The following is a 16,904-nucleotide window of genomic DNA, read 5'->3' on the forward strand; positions in this document are numbered from 1 at the left end:
ACTTCTGATCCAGATTCATGCTAGTGTACACCCTAGAAATCAACAGGTGATGGCTCATGCAGTTGGGATCCTGGAATCCATGTGGATTGGGTTCTGAGCTCTTGACTTAGGGCACTTGGGGAGTGAACCTGTGGATGGAAGATTTTTCTGTCTGTCTCTATCATCACTCTGCCTTCCAAATAAATTAAAAAATTAATTTTAAAAAACACAGCACATTTTTCTGGGCCCTGGTCTCAGAGTTACTGATTCACTGTGTGTGGCAGGGCCTGAGAATTCTCATTTTGATGCTCCTGTGGCAACCACTGCTGTAAAGATGGGTCTGGCAGTGGTCAGAATGCTTCCTGGAGTCAAGACAAAGTTCTGATACTGAAAGGCAGAAGGCAGCCCCTCATCTTGCATTTCCCTTCTTAATGTGCAGAGGAAGAGGCCATGAAGTTGTCTTCATTTCTCTCTTCATTCTGGCTCTTGCAGTCTGCTCCTCCCAGGACTTCTCAGGGCTTACCATCAGCAAGTCCAGTTTTGGACTCTGCTCCCTGCAGTACAATGAAAATCATAACTACATGGAGTAGGAGAAACAAGGTGCCAACAATACTGAGCTCCCTGTGGAATGAGTCCAGACTTACTCTCCTCCGATGGGGAAGGAGAGGTGCTCAGAAACATGAGAGACTGCCTCAGTGTGTCACCGTTTATGATTTCTTTAAAATACAGCCACAACTGGCCGGCGCTGCGGCTTACTAGGCTAATCCTCCGCCTGTGGCGCTGGCACACCAGGTTCGAGTCCCAGTCGGGGCGCCGGATTCTGTCCCAGTTGCTCTTCTTCCAGTCCAGCTCTCTGCTGTGGCCCGGGAAGGCAGTGGAGGATGGCCCAAGTGCTTGGGCCCTGCACTCGCATGGGAGACCAGGAAGAAGCACCTGGCTCCTGGCTTCAGATCAGCGCAGCCCACTGGCCACAGCACACCGGCCGTAGCGGCCATTGGGGGGTGAACCAATGGAAGAAAGACCTTTCTCTCTGTCTCTCTCTCTTTCTCACTGTATAACTCTGCCTGTCAAAAAAAAAAAAAAAAAAAAATACATCCACAACCAGCAGATGGAAGATCTCTCTCTCTCTCTCTCTCTCCCCCTGCATCTGCCTCTCTGTAATTCTGCCTTTTAAATAAAATAAATAAATCTTTAAAACAATTAATTAATGTTGATTTAATTTAATCTGAGCTACTTAGTTCAGATTTGAAGTACTAAATGGTAAGACTCAAATCTGGGGCAAGTGTAGGGGTGCATTGGTCAAGCTGCTGCTCAGAATGCCATCCCATATCACAGTGCCTGGATGCCAGTTCTGGCTCCACCCCAGTTCCATCTTCCAGCTAATGTGCACCCTAGGAGGCAATAGGTGATAGCTCAAGTTGTTGGGCTCCTGCCCCCCATGTGGGAGACCTGGATTGAATTCTGAGCTCCTGGCTTCCATCTGGCCCAGCAGTGAACTAGCAGATAGGAGATATCTCTCTTTCTCTCTATCTTTCTCTCTTTCTCTCTCAGCTATCTCTGACTTTCAAATAAGTAAATATTTTCCAAAAAATAAAAATGATTTAAATCTATGCTCACCTAGGAAGTTTTCCACACATGTTTGAGCCCAGTCAGGCTAAATAAGTTGTTAGGGCAGGGACTCTATTTTGCTAACTACTGCATCTTCCTAATATTGTATACTACCTAGCACTAAAGGCTTTTCAGACAATCCTGGTGTATATTTGTATATGCATATGTATATGTTTGAGAGTATATGTGTGCATAATCATACATATATATACAATCATTCAGCACTTAATGATGAGGATATATTCTGAGAAATACATAATTTGATGATGGCATCCCTGTATAAACTTCACAAAGTATACTTACACAAACCAACACAGCTATTAAGTCACTAGATGATACAGTCTTTGGAAACACTGATTTAAATGCAGTCTGCCACTGGCTGTGGTGCATGACTCTGTGTGTGTGTGTGTGTGTGTGTGTGATTGAATCTGATATAGGTATTCCTTCAGAGCCTGTTAGGAATACCCTGAGGAGATCTGTTTCTGCAGACATGTTTTCCCTGATTCCCATACCAAGCACACAAATACATGTACACATCACAATATACATACAAACACACACACGTATGTATACATACATACATGTACACATATATACATACCCACACACATTTACACGTACTCACACATAGACATACACATACATCAAAGCTTGGGAATGAAACCCTGGTGATTGTCTGGGGGCTCAACTTGATTTAGATGGAGCTGGAAAACAGATACATCCTATTGAAATTTTTATTTACTTCAAATACATTCTTAAGTAATCAACTTATTACAAATATTTCATAGTCTACTGTAAATTTATACGAAAATGAATAACAATGTAAAGAAACGTGAAATCCAGAATTTTATATATCCTAGATCATATTTCACTGTTTCCTTCTTGTCTCTAAACACAAGGTTCCATCTTATCTATACCCATCCTTCCCTTTGCTATCCACCGCTTCCACAAAGGGTAGTGGCTCAGGCAGCTTTTAACTTCTGATAGGGCCAGTCTGTTCCTTAGGAAGTTTCAAAGATACTTCCCTAGTTAAGTGTTATATTACACTAATTAAGCCCAAATATTTTTCACCAACTACACGTCCTGATCTGATGAATTAGAATCAAGGGGACTTTGCATGTCTGCTCTCAAACTGAATCAAACTGCAGTAGAAATAAACTCCAGAGCGTGGGCACTCCCTGAGGCCCCCGAAACAGCAGCGTGTGATGGAAGCTGGGTGTGGGTGAGCTGTTTCCTATGTCCCACCACTCTGCCTGGCTTCTGCGCATGGAGATTCACCCAATGCCTCCACACTCCACTCGGAGCTGTCTACTCCTCTTTACCACTCCTGTCAGTCAACTGGCCCACAAAAACTTTTTATCTATATTGACATATTTTAAAATCTATTAGAGTTCTTAGCCTAATAATTTGCCTACAAATTTAGGGGGAAGGTCCAGTGTTGTAGTGTAGCAAGTAAAGCAGCTGCCTGTGACACTGGCATCTCAAATGGGCACCAGTTCAAGTCCTGGCTGGTCCACTTCCAATCCAGCTCCCTGCTAATGTGCCTGGGAAAGCAGCAGAGGATGGTCCAAGTCCTTGGGTCCCTGAACCCATGTGGGAGACCTGGATGAAGCTTCTGGCTCCTGACTTTGGGCCTGGCCCAGCACTGTCTATTGCTGCTATCTGGGGAGTGAACCAGTGGATGAAGTATCTCTCTGTCTCTCCCTCTCTCTGTAATTCTGCCTTTCAAATAAATAAAATAAATCTTTTTTTAAAAGAAATGTATGGGAGAAAATGTCTAGGGATTAATAAACTCTAAAAGTTAGACTGCATAAAACTCTCCTGGCATGTTAAAGCTTGCTCTGTAAAGGAGTTAGCTCACTTGGTTCTGGGTATCAGAGACCTGACTTGAGAGTTTTAGCCTGCACAGTTGTCATAATGTATTACCTGGACTGTTTCTTTCACTCAGACCTTTATTGTAAGTGATAAAGTCTTAGAGTAAGAATTATAATGGTACTTATTATCTTTTTAAAGATTTACTAATTTATTTATTTGAAAAGCAGAGTATGAGAGAGAGAAAAGAGAGAGAGAAATACCATCCATCTACTGGTTCACTCCCCAAATGGCTGCAATGGCCTGGGCTAAGCCAGATAGAAGCCAGGATCCCAGAATTCCAACCATGTCTACCACATGGGTGGTAGAGGCCCAAATACTTGGGCCATTTTTCCACTGCTTTCCCAGGCACATCAGCAGGGAGCTGGATTGGAAGCAGAGCAGCCAGAACTCAAACGAGCACAGTGATATGGGATATCTCAAACAATGGCTTACCCTGCTCCACCACAATGCTGGCCCCTATTATTTTATCCTAATAGCTTTTTACCTAATGCTGTATGTTATCTTAGGCTATATAATATATATTAATCTGTAATAATTATTGGGGCCGACGCTGTGGCGCAGTGGGTTAACGTCCTGGCCTGACGCGCCGGCATCCCATGTGGGCGCCGGTTCGAGACCCCGCTGCTCCACTTCTGATCCAGCTCTCTGCTATGGCCTGGGAAAGCAGTAGAAGATGGCCCAAGGACTTGGGCCCCTGCACCCGCGTGGGAGACCCAGAAGAAGCTCCTGCTTCCTGGCTTTGGATCAGCACAGTTCTGGCCGTTGCAGCCAATTGGGGAGTGAACCATCGGATGGAAGACCCCTCTCTCTCTCTCTGCCTCTCCTCTCTCTGTGTAACTCAGACTTTCAAGTAAATAAATAAATCTTTAACAAAAAAATCTATAATTATTATTCAGGGATACTGATAGAAATGTCTAATTTACCCTCACCAAAAAATTAGTCCTGGTAACTACTAATCAATACAGCTAAGGAAAATGTTGTGGGTTTGGTATGTTTGGAATTCTCTTTATGTTATCCCAGCATTCTTAGCCCCTTTCATTATAATCTTTATATTTTGTACCACATCACTCTGTTCAAGGATATTATTTTCTCACTTTAAGATTATCTCTATTTTCTCACATACAGTCTTTGGTTTATAGCTGCTGATTTTTTTTAATATTTTACTTTTCTATGATGTGCTTTCCAAATAGCTATTAATTAGCCTCTTAGGCGATGGTTTGGTGCTTCTGCGAGTGGTGATATTCTTTCTCAATGAGCCAGTTTACTGCTTTGTTTATTCTGGAGGAGTTTGGAGGAAAGGAGTTTGTCTCTGCCCCACTCCAGGATTACAAATTGGAGACTCTGCCTCCAGAGAGCAGGGGTGATCAAACCAAGTTGCAATACTAAGGAAAAGAAAAAGAGGAGCCGGCTGGCTGCAGCCACTCCTTGCTTGCTTCTGTGTCTCCTCCACCCTTCCTACCAATTATAGGATTTGCTCTATTATTTTTCCAAATCCAATTGCAGCATCAGTACAATATGTCAGAGTTCAAATATTATTGCATCAGAGGCCGATGAGGTTGCCACCCAACCCCACCCAGCTTAGCATATGAAACAACAGTTTCCCAAAGTAAGAAAGGAAAGGAATTTGAAACTTCACATTAAAAGAAGAAAAGGAGAAGCATGGAGATCCCATGCCAGAAAAACGTTTTTCCAAAAAAATTCATAATTTTTTGATAGGTGGACAGAGACAGCATGCACTCCCATCCACTGGGTTACTCCCCCAATGCCTGCAACAGACAGAACTAATCCAGGCAGAAGCTGGAGACAAGAAATCTATCCAAGTCTCTCACGCCTTCCAGAGTGTGCATTAGCAGGAAGCTGGAATCAGAAGCTGAGCCAGGACTCAGCCCAGGTACTCTGATACAGTACACAGGCATTCCCAACTGCTAGACCAAACACCTGCCCTCCAATAAATATTTGATGAATATGTGCTGAATTATGTGCTGAATTATGCCCTCTCCTCAATTCATACGTTGAAGTCCTAAACTCTATTTCAGAATGTGACTGGGGTTGGAGACAGGGTCCAGCCTCCTGACCTGAACTGCAGATTTTGGATTTGCCAGGTTGTATGATTGTGAGAGACAATCTTTTTCCCTTCATCTCTTTTTCTATCTGCGTGTCTGTGTGTGTGCATACACATTTCACACACACACACACACACACACACATATTCTATTTCTCTGAGGAATCCTAATACAAACACTTCCTGCATGATAAACATTATAGGGAATTTAAGAGTTCTTCAAAAATGTCATGGAAGATGGAATTAAGTTTATTGTGATGAAAATTTTTGAAATCTGCAATTTTTTTCATAAAACACATTTTCCATGAACTTTTAGAAGGTTGTTCTTTTGCATAATTGCAAATTTTTTGCATCAGAATAAATTTTATTCTTTTATTATTTTTTCCTCTTTTTAAAAAAGATTTATTTATTTGAAAGTCAGAGTTAAAGTGAAAGAGGGAGAGACAGAGAGAGATCCTCCATCTGCTGGTTTACTCCCCAGATAGAGTGACCAAGGTTGGGCCAAACTGAAGCCAGGAGCCAGGAGCTTCATCCAGGTCTCCCACGTGGGTGCAGGGGCCCAGGCACTTGGACCATCCTCCGCTGTTTCCCCAGGCACATTAGCAGGGAACTGGATCAGAAGCAGCCAGGACTTGAACTGGCACCCATATGCTATGCCAGCACTTCAGACAGTGGCTTAACCCGCTGCACCACAGTGCCAATCCCTATCTTTTGCTGTTATTTGAAGATTTTTTTGTTTACTTCAAGGGAAGTATTTCAACACATAATATTTTTACATATGAAAAGTCTGTAGTAAGAAAAGTACTAAACAAATGCCACTGGGCCAGTGCTGTGGTGTAGCGGGTAAAGCCGCCACCTGCAGTGCTGGCATCCCATATGGGCGCCGGTTCGAGACCTGGTTGCTCCACTTCCGATCCAGCTCTCTGCTATGGCCTGGGAAAACAGTGGAAGATGGCCCAAGCCCTTGGGCCCCTGCACCCACATGGGAGACCCGGAAGAAGCTCCTGGCTCCTGGCTTCGGATCAGCGCAGCTCCGGCTGTTGCAGCCAATTGGGGAGTGAACCAGTGGACAGAAGACCTCTCTCTCTCTCTCTCTCTCTCCGCCTCTCCTTCTCTTTGGGTGCAATTCTGACTTTCAAATAAATAAATAAATCTAAAAGAAAAGAAAAGAGAGAAGAGAAGAGAAAAGAAAAGAAAATCAGAAGTTCAAGATCAGAAAAGAAACAGAGAAGAAAAGAACAGAGAAGAAAAGAAAAGAAAAGAAAAGAAGAGAAGAGAAGAGAAGAGAAGAGAAAAGAAAAGAAAAGAAAAGAAAAGAAAGGAAAAGAAAAGAAAAGAAAAGAAAAGAAAAGAAAAGAAAAGAAAAGAAAAGAAAAGAAAAGAAAAGAAAAGAAAAGAAAAGAAAAGAAAAGAAAAGAAAAGAAAAGAAAAGAAAAGAAAAGAAAAGAAAAGAAAACCATGATGGGCCGGAGCAGTTGTCAGGAAAGCTCAGCATGTAGCTGAGAGGTTTCAAGGCTCCTCTTTTACTCAAGTTTTCATTTTGCTTTTATTCTTCTTACCCCTCCAACTTTAATATTTTCAAACAAACAAAAAACCCCTTTCCTGAAGGACAGAATCCTCCTTCCTCGGTCTTACCTCTACAACGTCCACCATGAGTCACTGGCTTGTCTGCACTAAGCCACCCTCTCTGCATGTGAGGTAGCTATTTAGGGCAGGGGTCAGAGGTGGGAAGAAGTAATGAACCATGTGAAAGTGCAACCTTTTTCAGAAAAGACTGTATAAGGAACTGATGGGAGAGAGAAACGAAATATTTCCTTAAAACAGCAATGCCTGGCACACGGTACATATTCAACACACTTCTGTTGACTGTCTTTGTCCACTTCTGTTGCTATAACAGAATGTCTGAGACTGGATCGTTTATAAAGAAAATCAGTTGATTTAGTTGATAGTTCTGGAGGCAAAGAAGTTCAAGATCAGACATTTGCATGCCCAAGTTTGTCCCTCCATAAAATAGCAAGAAGTCCAGTGTTAGGACTCTGGAAATGAACCAAACACTTGCAGTAATCCAGAGAGCACTTAACAAGAAAAAAAATGGCTGAATCTTAGCAAAAGCAGTGAGCTTTCTGGCATTTATTAATGCCTTAGCCTTAACCCTGACTCCACAGTTCCATGGTAGCCTTGGAAAATAGCCTGCATTCCGAGTCCTGGGGTAGGGAGGTGGGGGGAGTACAAAAAGGACCTCATTCCCAAAGAAATGTCATTATTTAGCTAATTGCTAGTAGTTCCCTGGAAGACTCTCATAGAAAATCTTTTCTTTATTCAACCTCATTTAAATTTGCCCAGTGCTAAATGCTTCTGGAGGTGATAGGGAGCTTATAGGGAATGTTTTTTAGAAAGACTTATTTATTTTATATCACTTTATTTGAATGGCAGAGTTATAGAGCAAGGGAGGAGAAAAAAAGAGAGACAGGGAAAGAGATCTTCTATCTGCTGGTTCATTCCCCAGTGGCCACAGCTGTACCATGACGCTCGCCCTTTACTGAATGTTTTAGCATCACAGCTGCCTGAGATGATTTGTAACAGTGACATAAACAATATATTAAATAAAAAGCTTATGAGGAAAAGTTGAGAAATGGGACATCCATAAAGACTTCAAAAAACCCTGGGGGCTGGCACTGTGGAGCAGTGAGTTAACCCAACGCCTGTGATGCTGTCAAACATGGGAGACCTGGATGTCATTTGGAGAGTGAAGCAGCAGATGGAAGATTTCTCTGTCTCTCCCCCTCCTTCACCCTTCCTCTCTCTTCTTGTAACTCTGCTTTTCGAGTAAACAAGTAAATCTTAAAAAAAAAAAAGAAAAACTCTGACAATGAAAAATTGTTATGAGCCTAGTTTTAAAAATCACTGAACAGGTATAAAAAGCAGCAGCGGCCGGCGCCGCGGCTCACTAGGCTAATCCTCCACCTTGCGGCGCCAGCACACCAGGTTCTAGTCCCAGTCGGGGCACCAGATTCTGTCCCGGTTGCCCCTCTTCCAGGTCAGCTCTCTGCTGTGGCCCGGGAAGGCAGTGGAGGATGGCCCAAGTCCTTGGGCCCTGCACCCCATGGGAGACCAGGATAAGTACCTGGCTCCTGCCATCGGATCAGTGCGGTGCGTCGGCCGCAGCGCGCCCGCCACGGCGGCCATTGGAGGGTGAACCAATGGCAAAAGGAAGACCTTTCTCTCTGTCTCTCTCACTGTCCACTTTGCCTGTCAAAAAATTAAAAAAAAAAAAAAGCAGCAACAACAGACACCGTGGAAGCAGGTGCCACATTGCATTATTTGAGATATCTGTCCAGTTTTTAATAAAAAGTATGAGACATACAAGGAGCCATGAAAGCAAGCCTCGCACATCAGGGACAGACAGTAGAAATAGCTCCTAAAGAAGCCCAAATGTTAGATTTACTTGACAAAGATTTTCGAAAGTACTTTCAAAGAATATAGGAAACTATGTCTAAAAAACTAAAGCAAGTATGAGAACAACATCTTTCTAAATACAGAATATCAACAAAGAAATATAAAAATGTTAAAAGGAATCAAATGAAATTTTTGAGTTGAAAAGTAAATAAGGGAAATGAAAAATCCGATAGAGAGGCTGAAGAACAAGTTTGCGAAGGCAGAATAAAGAATGCGTGGATTTAAAAGACACATTGGGATTATATAGTCTGGCTGGAGCCACGGCTCACTTAGCTAATCCTCCGCCTGCAGCGCCAACAGCCCGGGTTCTAGTCCCAGTCGGGGCACCAGATTCTGTCCCGGTTGCCCCTCTTCCAGTCCAGCTCTCTGCTGTGGCCCGGGAAGGCAGTGGAGGATGGCCCAGGTGCTTGGGCCCTGCACCCACATGGGAGACCAGGAGAAGCACCTGGCTCCTGGCTTCAGATCAGTGCAGCGCACCGGCCGTAGCGGCCATTTTGGGGGTGAACCAACAGAAAAGGTCTTTCTCTCTCTCTCTCTCTCACTGTCTAACTCTGCCTGTCAAAAAAAAAAAAAAAAAAAAGAAAGAAAAAAAGAAAGGATTATGTAGTTTGAGGCACAGAAAGAAAGAAGAATGAAGAAAAATGAACAGAAATTCTAAGAGCTATGAGAAACCACCAACCTACCAACATACTCATAATAGGAGCAATATAGGAAGAGAAGGAAAGAAAAAGGAAGAAAAATATTGGCAAAATAACGCCAAAAATTCCCCAAATTTGTTGAAAAGCACTAATCAGCATATCCAACGAGTTCAAAGAACTCTAGACTGGAATAACTGAGAAATCCACACTTACATACGTTATCATCAAACTGTGGAGCGCAAAACATGAAGACAGAAATCTTAAAACAGCAAGGGAAAACAACTCATCATTTACAAAAGACCCTCAATTACATCAACAGATGATTTCTCATCAGAAACAGTTGGTGATCAAAAGGCAGTGGGATGAGATATTTAAAGTGCTGAGAGAAAAAAATTTGTCATGTAAGAATTCTACATCTGGAAAATTGTCCTTCTGAAATGGAGGGAGGAAGGCAGGCTCTAGGGTCTCCATTACACTCTTCCTCAGCTTGCAAGTTGGCAGGACAATTCTTAAAGGAGAAAGAGTTGTTGTGGGAGATCGGAGAAGATGATGGGTCCTGAATTTCTTTATTTTTTAAAGGATTTATTTATTTTATTTGAAAGGCAGAGTTATAGAGAAGGGAGGGGTACAGAAAGAGGAGAAGGGGGCGGGGGAGAGAATCTTCTATCCACTGATTCACACCCTAAGTGGCCACAACTGTTGAGACTGGGCCAGGCTGAAGCCAGGAGCCAGGAACTCCACCGGTGACTCCCAGGTGTGTGGCAGGGGCCCAAATACTCAGGCCATCTTTTGCTACTTTCCCAGGTGTGTTATTGGGGAGCTGTATTGGCAACAGAGCAGCCAGGAGTTCGACCTGGTGCCATATGGGATATAGTGGTCACAGGTGGCAGCTTTACTTGCTGAACCACAAGCTGAATCTTGTCCTAAAATTCTTAAACTACAAGTCACAAGACTAGTCACAGATAAGTCACAAAATTAGTAGTTAGTTAAAATGGGAAGGGAAGGGAAGGGAAGGGAAGGGAAGGGAAGGGAAGGGAAGGGAAGGGAAGGGAAGGGGCTAGCATTGTGGTGCACTGAGTTAATCTGTCTCCTGTGACATTGGCATCCCCATGGGCACTGGGTGTCCTGGATGCTCTGCTTCCAATCCATCTCCCTGCTAATGCTCCTAGGAAGGCAGTGGAAGATGGCCCAAGTGCTTTTGCCTCTGCCTCCCATGTGGGAGACCCAGATGGAGTTCCAGGCTCCTTGCTTCAGCCTGGCCCAGCCCTCACTGTTGTGGCCACTTGGGAAGTGAACCAGCAGATGGAAGATAGATGAATAGATTTCTCTCTCTCTCTCTCTCTCTCTCTCTCTCTGCCCCCTGCCCTCTCCTTCCTCTCACCTCTACCCCCCATCACTCTACCTTTCAGATAAATAAATAATGCTTTTTTAAAAAAGGAAGGAATATGTAACTGTTATGGTTATATAAATAGATGTAGTTTTTGATAGTAACAGCTTAAGGGGCAGAGGACAAAGCTATATAGGAGCAAAGTTTTTGTATACTACTGAAATTAAGTTGGTATTAACCCAAGCTAGACTGTTATAAATTAAGATATTAATGGTAATACCTAGAGCAACCACTAAGAAAATGGCCTAATTATAAATGACATTGAGCTATTGTCAAACATCAATTAAATGTTGCATGAATTTATTTCATTTCTTTAATTGCTAAAAGCCTATCAGCAGACACTTGTCTTTGGAAGCATGTCTGGTGCTATTTACTACACATCCCATGTGAATCCCAAGAACAACTCTCTCTAAATGTGCCTTGCTAATATGTCTGGATTTGTTAGGATCTTTGTACAAACTTGATAAAAAGTTTAGAAAGATAATATTAGGTCACGTTTAAAATGTAAAGACTGTAGCCAAAGCCCATAAGAAAGCTGCCTGCCTTTACCATAAATAAATTTTGTAAACTGGCAAGACTCACAGTGAAATTGGTGTTATTTCAGGCTACTTCCAGTAGATGGAGGCTGAGTACAGGACACCCCTCCAAAGGAAAAAGCATTAGACCAGGACAAGACATGAGCAGTCCTATGGGTCCAGACCTTAGGAAACACCTCTCATGACATACTGCTGTATTTGGGACTGAGTGCAATAGAGAAGTAATGGAATCTCTGTGAAAGAAGCTTTGACATAATAAGCTAGAGTGTCATTTGTATAATGCTGTTCATTCAAGAACTTAATTATTGACCCCACTGTTTTTCTTCTACTGCCTAGGATATCATGAATTTTTTTTTTCTTTCCTAAATTTTTATTCCTCAGTCCTCAGCTGTGTGCATTTCTTTCTCTTTTTCCCCTCTCTTATTTTCCTTCCTTCCTTCATCCTTTCCTTTTCTATTTGAGACAGACAGACAGACACACACACACACACACACAGAGAGAGAGAGAGAGAGAGAGAGAGAAACACTCCCTAAATGCCACAATGGCCTGGGCTGGGAGAGCGACAGCTGGGAGCTGGGAACTTGATTCAGGTCTCCCACATGGGTGGCAGGGACCTAATGACAGGAGTCATCACTGCTGCCCCCAAGGTAGGTCTCCCAAGCTGGAGTCAAGAGCTGCAGCAGCACACTGAACCCAGGCTCTCCAATGTAGGACACAGGCATCTCAACCACTAGGCTGCTGCTGACGCCTCTGGAGTGTTTTTGGCATGAAGAGGTATCAGATTTTGTCAGGTGCCTTTTTGCATCTTCTGAAATGACTGTGTGCGTTTTTCCTTTTGTTCTAATGATATGTATATTACATTAATTGATTTTTGGATATCAAATAAATTTTACATTTCTGAGATAAATCCCACTAAATAGTGTATAATTTTTTTTATAAAAAAGATTTATTTATTTGAAAGTTAGAACTAGAGAGAGAGAGAAAATCTTCCATCCACTGGTTCACTCACCAAATGACTGCAATGACCAGGCAGAAGCCAGGAGCCAGGGGCTTCTTCCAGGTCTCCCATGTGGGTGCAGGGCCCAAGCACTTGGGCCATCTTCTGCTGCTTTTCCAGGCTATTGCAGAGAGCTGGATTGGAAGTGGAACAGCTGGGACTTGAACAGGCAGCCTAATGGGATGCCAGCACTGCAGACTGCAGCTTAACTCGCTGCTCCACGGTGCCAGCCCCATAATCTTTTTTGTTTAATGCTGCATTCAGTTCATTGGGGATCAACAATTGTTGGAGATTTTTGCACCAATATTCATAAGTGCTATTGGTCTGTATTTTCCTTGCGGTGTCTTTTTCTGGTTTTGGTATCAAGGTAAGACTGGCTTCATAGACTGAGTTGGGATGTGCACTCTACTCTTTTTTGGAAGAGTTTGTGAAGAAGCAGCATTAATTCTTTTTAAAATGTCGGCAGAATTCATCAGTGAAGCCACTGGACTGAGATTTTCTTTGTGGAATTTTTTTGATTATTCAATTTCTTTACTTTCATTGTCTATTCAAATTTTCTGTATTAGCATAAGTTTTGATAGTTTGTATGTTTCTAAAATTATTGTTTCATTGGTATACAATTTTTATAGTATTCCCTCATAATTTTGTTTCTGTAATAGTGATACTAATTTACTCTATTTCATTCATAATTTTAATAATTCATGATTTAAAATAATAGATTCAATAATATATTTCATTCATGATTTAACAATTCATTTATGGTAAATGAGTAACTTCAAATGCTTCTTCCTCTGTCCTTGGCAGTGTCTTCACTTGTATGTGTTGCTCAGTAGTTGGTCAAAGCCTCAGGGAGATCCTCTGAAGATCTTGGTGTTCTTTATGTACAGCTCTCTCTGTTTCTCTGCTCCGGCTGCCTTGGCCCTCTAACTCTCAACCCTAACCCTGTTTCCCCAACTCACTGAGACCACTGGGCTCCTGTTAGCTTGTCCTCCTCTGCACTGTGGCCTGGAACTTTCCCCAGGGGTAAGCCGTGGCAGTGACTGTGATCCTCCTGGCCCCTCTCTGAAGGATCACTGTCGTGTGTCCACCTATGCCCAATATTTGAAAACCGTTGTTTCATATATCACATCCTGTTTTCCAGTCTCTGATACTCCATCTTGGCCAAAGGCAGAAGTCCTCTTGCCTGCATTTTTACAGGGACCTCCCTGCTTCTACCTATGACTTTCCAGAGTCTATCACCAATATTGTAGCTAAAATGATCCTTTTAAAATGTTAGCTCATGCTATTTCTCTGCTGAAAACCCCCCAATGCCTCTTGATTCCTCCCAAATACAACGATGTCTTCACAATGATCTTAAGGCCCTGGTCAATCTGGTCCTTCATTACCTCTCTAATATATATAATAATACATAATATACTGTTGCTCTCTTTCTGCTCCATCCATTCTGGCCTAATCACTGTTCCTCAAAACACCAGGCACACATCCAGTTAAAGGTCTTTTATCGTGCTGTTTTAAAAATTTTACTTGTTTTTATTTATATGAAAGGCAGAGAGACAGAGGCACAGAGAATTTCCATCTCCCTTGTTCACGCCACCATGTTTATAGTAGCACTATTCACAATAGCCAAAATATGGAATCAACCAAGGTGTCCACCATCAGATGAATGGAAAAATATATACAAGGGCCAGCGCTGTGGCAGAGTGGATAAAGCTGCCGCCTGCCACGCCAGCATCCCATATGGGAGCCAGTTTGCGTCCTGGCTGCTCCACTTCCGATCCAGCTCTCTGCTATAGTCTGGGAAAGTAGTAGAAGATGGCCCAAGTCTTTGGGCCCCTGCACCTGTGTGGGAGACCGGAAGAAGCTCCTGATCCCTAGCTTTTGATTGGCGCAGTTCTGGCTGTTGTGGTCATCTGGAGAGTAAACCAGAGAAAGGAAGACCTCTCTCTCTCTCTCTCTCTGCCTCTCCGTAGCTCTGCCTTTCAAATAAATAAATAAATCTTTAAATATATATATATATACACACAATGGAATATATATACACACACACATTGGCATATTTATACCAATTGATACAATGTATAATGTATATACACACACAATGGAATATTATTCAGCTAGAAAAAAGAATGAAATTATATTGTTTGCATCAAAAGTGTTGTAATTGGTGGACGTCATGGTGAGCGAAAAAGCCAAACACAGAAAGACAAATACCACATGTTCTCCCTTATATGTGGGAGATAAATTTTTTTAATTGAAAAAAAGCAAAAACAGAAATGCCGTGTGTATCAGTTTTGCTTCAAATGCAAAGGTTTGTAAAGGTTTTATTTTTTAAAAGATTTATTTATTTTGAAAGTCAGAATTACAGAAAGAGAGGGAGAGACATAGAGATCTTCCATCTGCTGGTTCACTTCCCAGATGGCCACAAAAGCTAGGGCTGGGCCAGGCTGAAGCCAGGAGCCAGAAGCTCCCTCCATGTCTCCCACATGGGTGGCAGGGGCTGAAGTACTTGGGCCATCCTCCACTGCTTTCCCATGCACATCAGCAGGGAACTGGATAGGAAGTGGAGCAGCCAGGACTCAAACTGGTGCCCATATAGGATGCCAGCATCACAGGCGACGGCTTTACTTGCTTTGCCACAGCCCATCAAGGTTTGTTTTACATCTTTGTCAAACAAAGTGTTAAGAATTATGTACTACTATAGTTGTGATGACTTTGTGACTATTTTAAAATTTACTTTATATGAGTGAAATTGATCATCTTTCCATTTTATTATTGTTTATAGACCTGGCCTACACTCCTGCTGAACTAAAGTCTTTCAGACTTTCACTTTTAATTTGTTGAACTCTTTATTCAGTGGAGCATTAAGCCTTTGACTATAAGGTAAATTTAAAATGTTATCTCTGGCCGGCGCCATGGCTCACTAGGCTAATCCTCCGCCTTGCGGCGCCGGCACACCGGGTTCTAGTTCCAGTCGGGGCGCCGGATTCTGTCCCAGTTGCCCCTCTTCCAGGCCAGCTCTCTGCTATGGCCCGGGAGTGCAGTGGAGGATGGCCCAAGTCCTTGGGCCCTGCACCCCATGGGAGACCAGGAAAAGCACCTGGCTCCTGGCTTCGGATCAGCGCGGTGCACCAGCCGCAGCGCACCGGCCGCGGCGGCCATTGGAGGGTGAACCAACAGCAAAGGAAGACCTTTCTGTCTGTCTCTCTCACTGTCCACTCTGCCTGTCAAAAATTTAAAAAAAAAAAAAAAAATGTTATCTCTAAAATACTTTTTTAAAAATCAGGTTTTTAAAAAACTTCTTCCTTCAATATGCGAGATTAGTTATAAAGTCCAACCCAGAAACAGCACAAATGAACCCAAGCGGTTCTTGGAGTATCTCCTGTGCATAGTCAATGAACCACATATCCTGTTCTTTGAAGCAGAAAGGTTTACAGGCTGTTGCTGCCTGGAGGGGACTGGATCATGTTGGCCCTGTTTGAGGAGTGCAATGGGGCGGTTCCATGTGGGACGCTGTGGGACCCACGGTACCTGACCCTGGAGGAAGTGTTTTTTGAAGTTCAAGGGCCACCAGGCACCTGTGCTCAGGCTATCCAGTGAGGCCTGAGAGCTGGTCACTAGCTGTGGGTGGCTGCAAGATCCTCCAGGGCAAACTGTTTCCTTCTATAGTAGCTGATGAGAGAATGTGGATTTGAAGGACAGGGGAAAAAAAGGTTTGCTTTGTTCTTACAAAAAGAGATGCAGAAAATTGTTGAACTTCTAGATTATGAACATGCAACTGATCCTTGGATATCAGACCGAATATAAAGAAAGCTTACATTAGATTCCAGAAGGAAAGTCTCGGTTTTGAGTTCAGTGTGGCAGAAATTAATAAACTACTCCAAAGGTGGACCAGATTTCTCAAACCTTGAAAAATAACTGCTATTTTTTTCTGCATTCTGTGGATTTTAGCAGAATATTGTCAGCCTAATCAGAGGCAAATCATGTGGCAGAAGAAAAATGTGGTGACTCCAATTAACAAATTGCAAAACAGCTTTAAATATGGTTCTAAAAATTCAAATATGATTTATGTAGGAAACATGTACTCTGGAGACTAGACTACAAATATAGGTTAACTTATTTTGGACTTGTTTTTGCTCAGCATGAAGTTTTCTTTGCTGTATTTTACTAATTACATATTAATTATATTCTAGCATAAAAAACATTAGGTTAGGGGCTGGCACTGTGGTGCAGCCGGTTTAAGCCTCGATCTCAGTGCCGGCATCCCAAATGGGCGCTGGTTCGAGCCCCGGCTGCTCCACTTCCAATCCAGCTCTCTGCTATGGCCTGGGAAAGCAGTAGAAGATGGCCCAAGTGCTTGGGCTCCTGC

The 16,904-nt window shown here is 42.8% G+C and overlaps 1 pseudogene; it reads left to right on the plus strand.

The window, feature by feature from the left end:
- Positions 1-15,016: 15,016 nt before the first annotated feature.
- LOC149124688 (nudC domain-containing protein 2-like) lies at positions 15,017-16,673 on the plus strand (annotated as a pseudogene).
- The last annotated feature ends 231 nt before the right edge of the window (positions 16,674-16,904 follow it).

Source organism: Oryctolagus cuniculus, chromosome 9 (genome assembly GCF_051225735.1).
Source record: "Oryctolagus cuniculus isolate XC-2025 breed Fujian yellow rabbit chromosome 9, ASM5122573v1, whole genome shotgun sequence".
Taxonomy (NCBI): Eukaryota; Metazoa; Chordata; class Mammalia; order Lagomorpha; family Leporidae; genus Oryctolagus; species Oryctolagus cuniculus.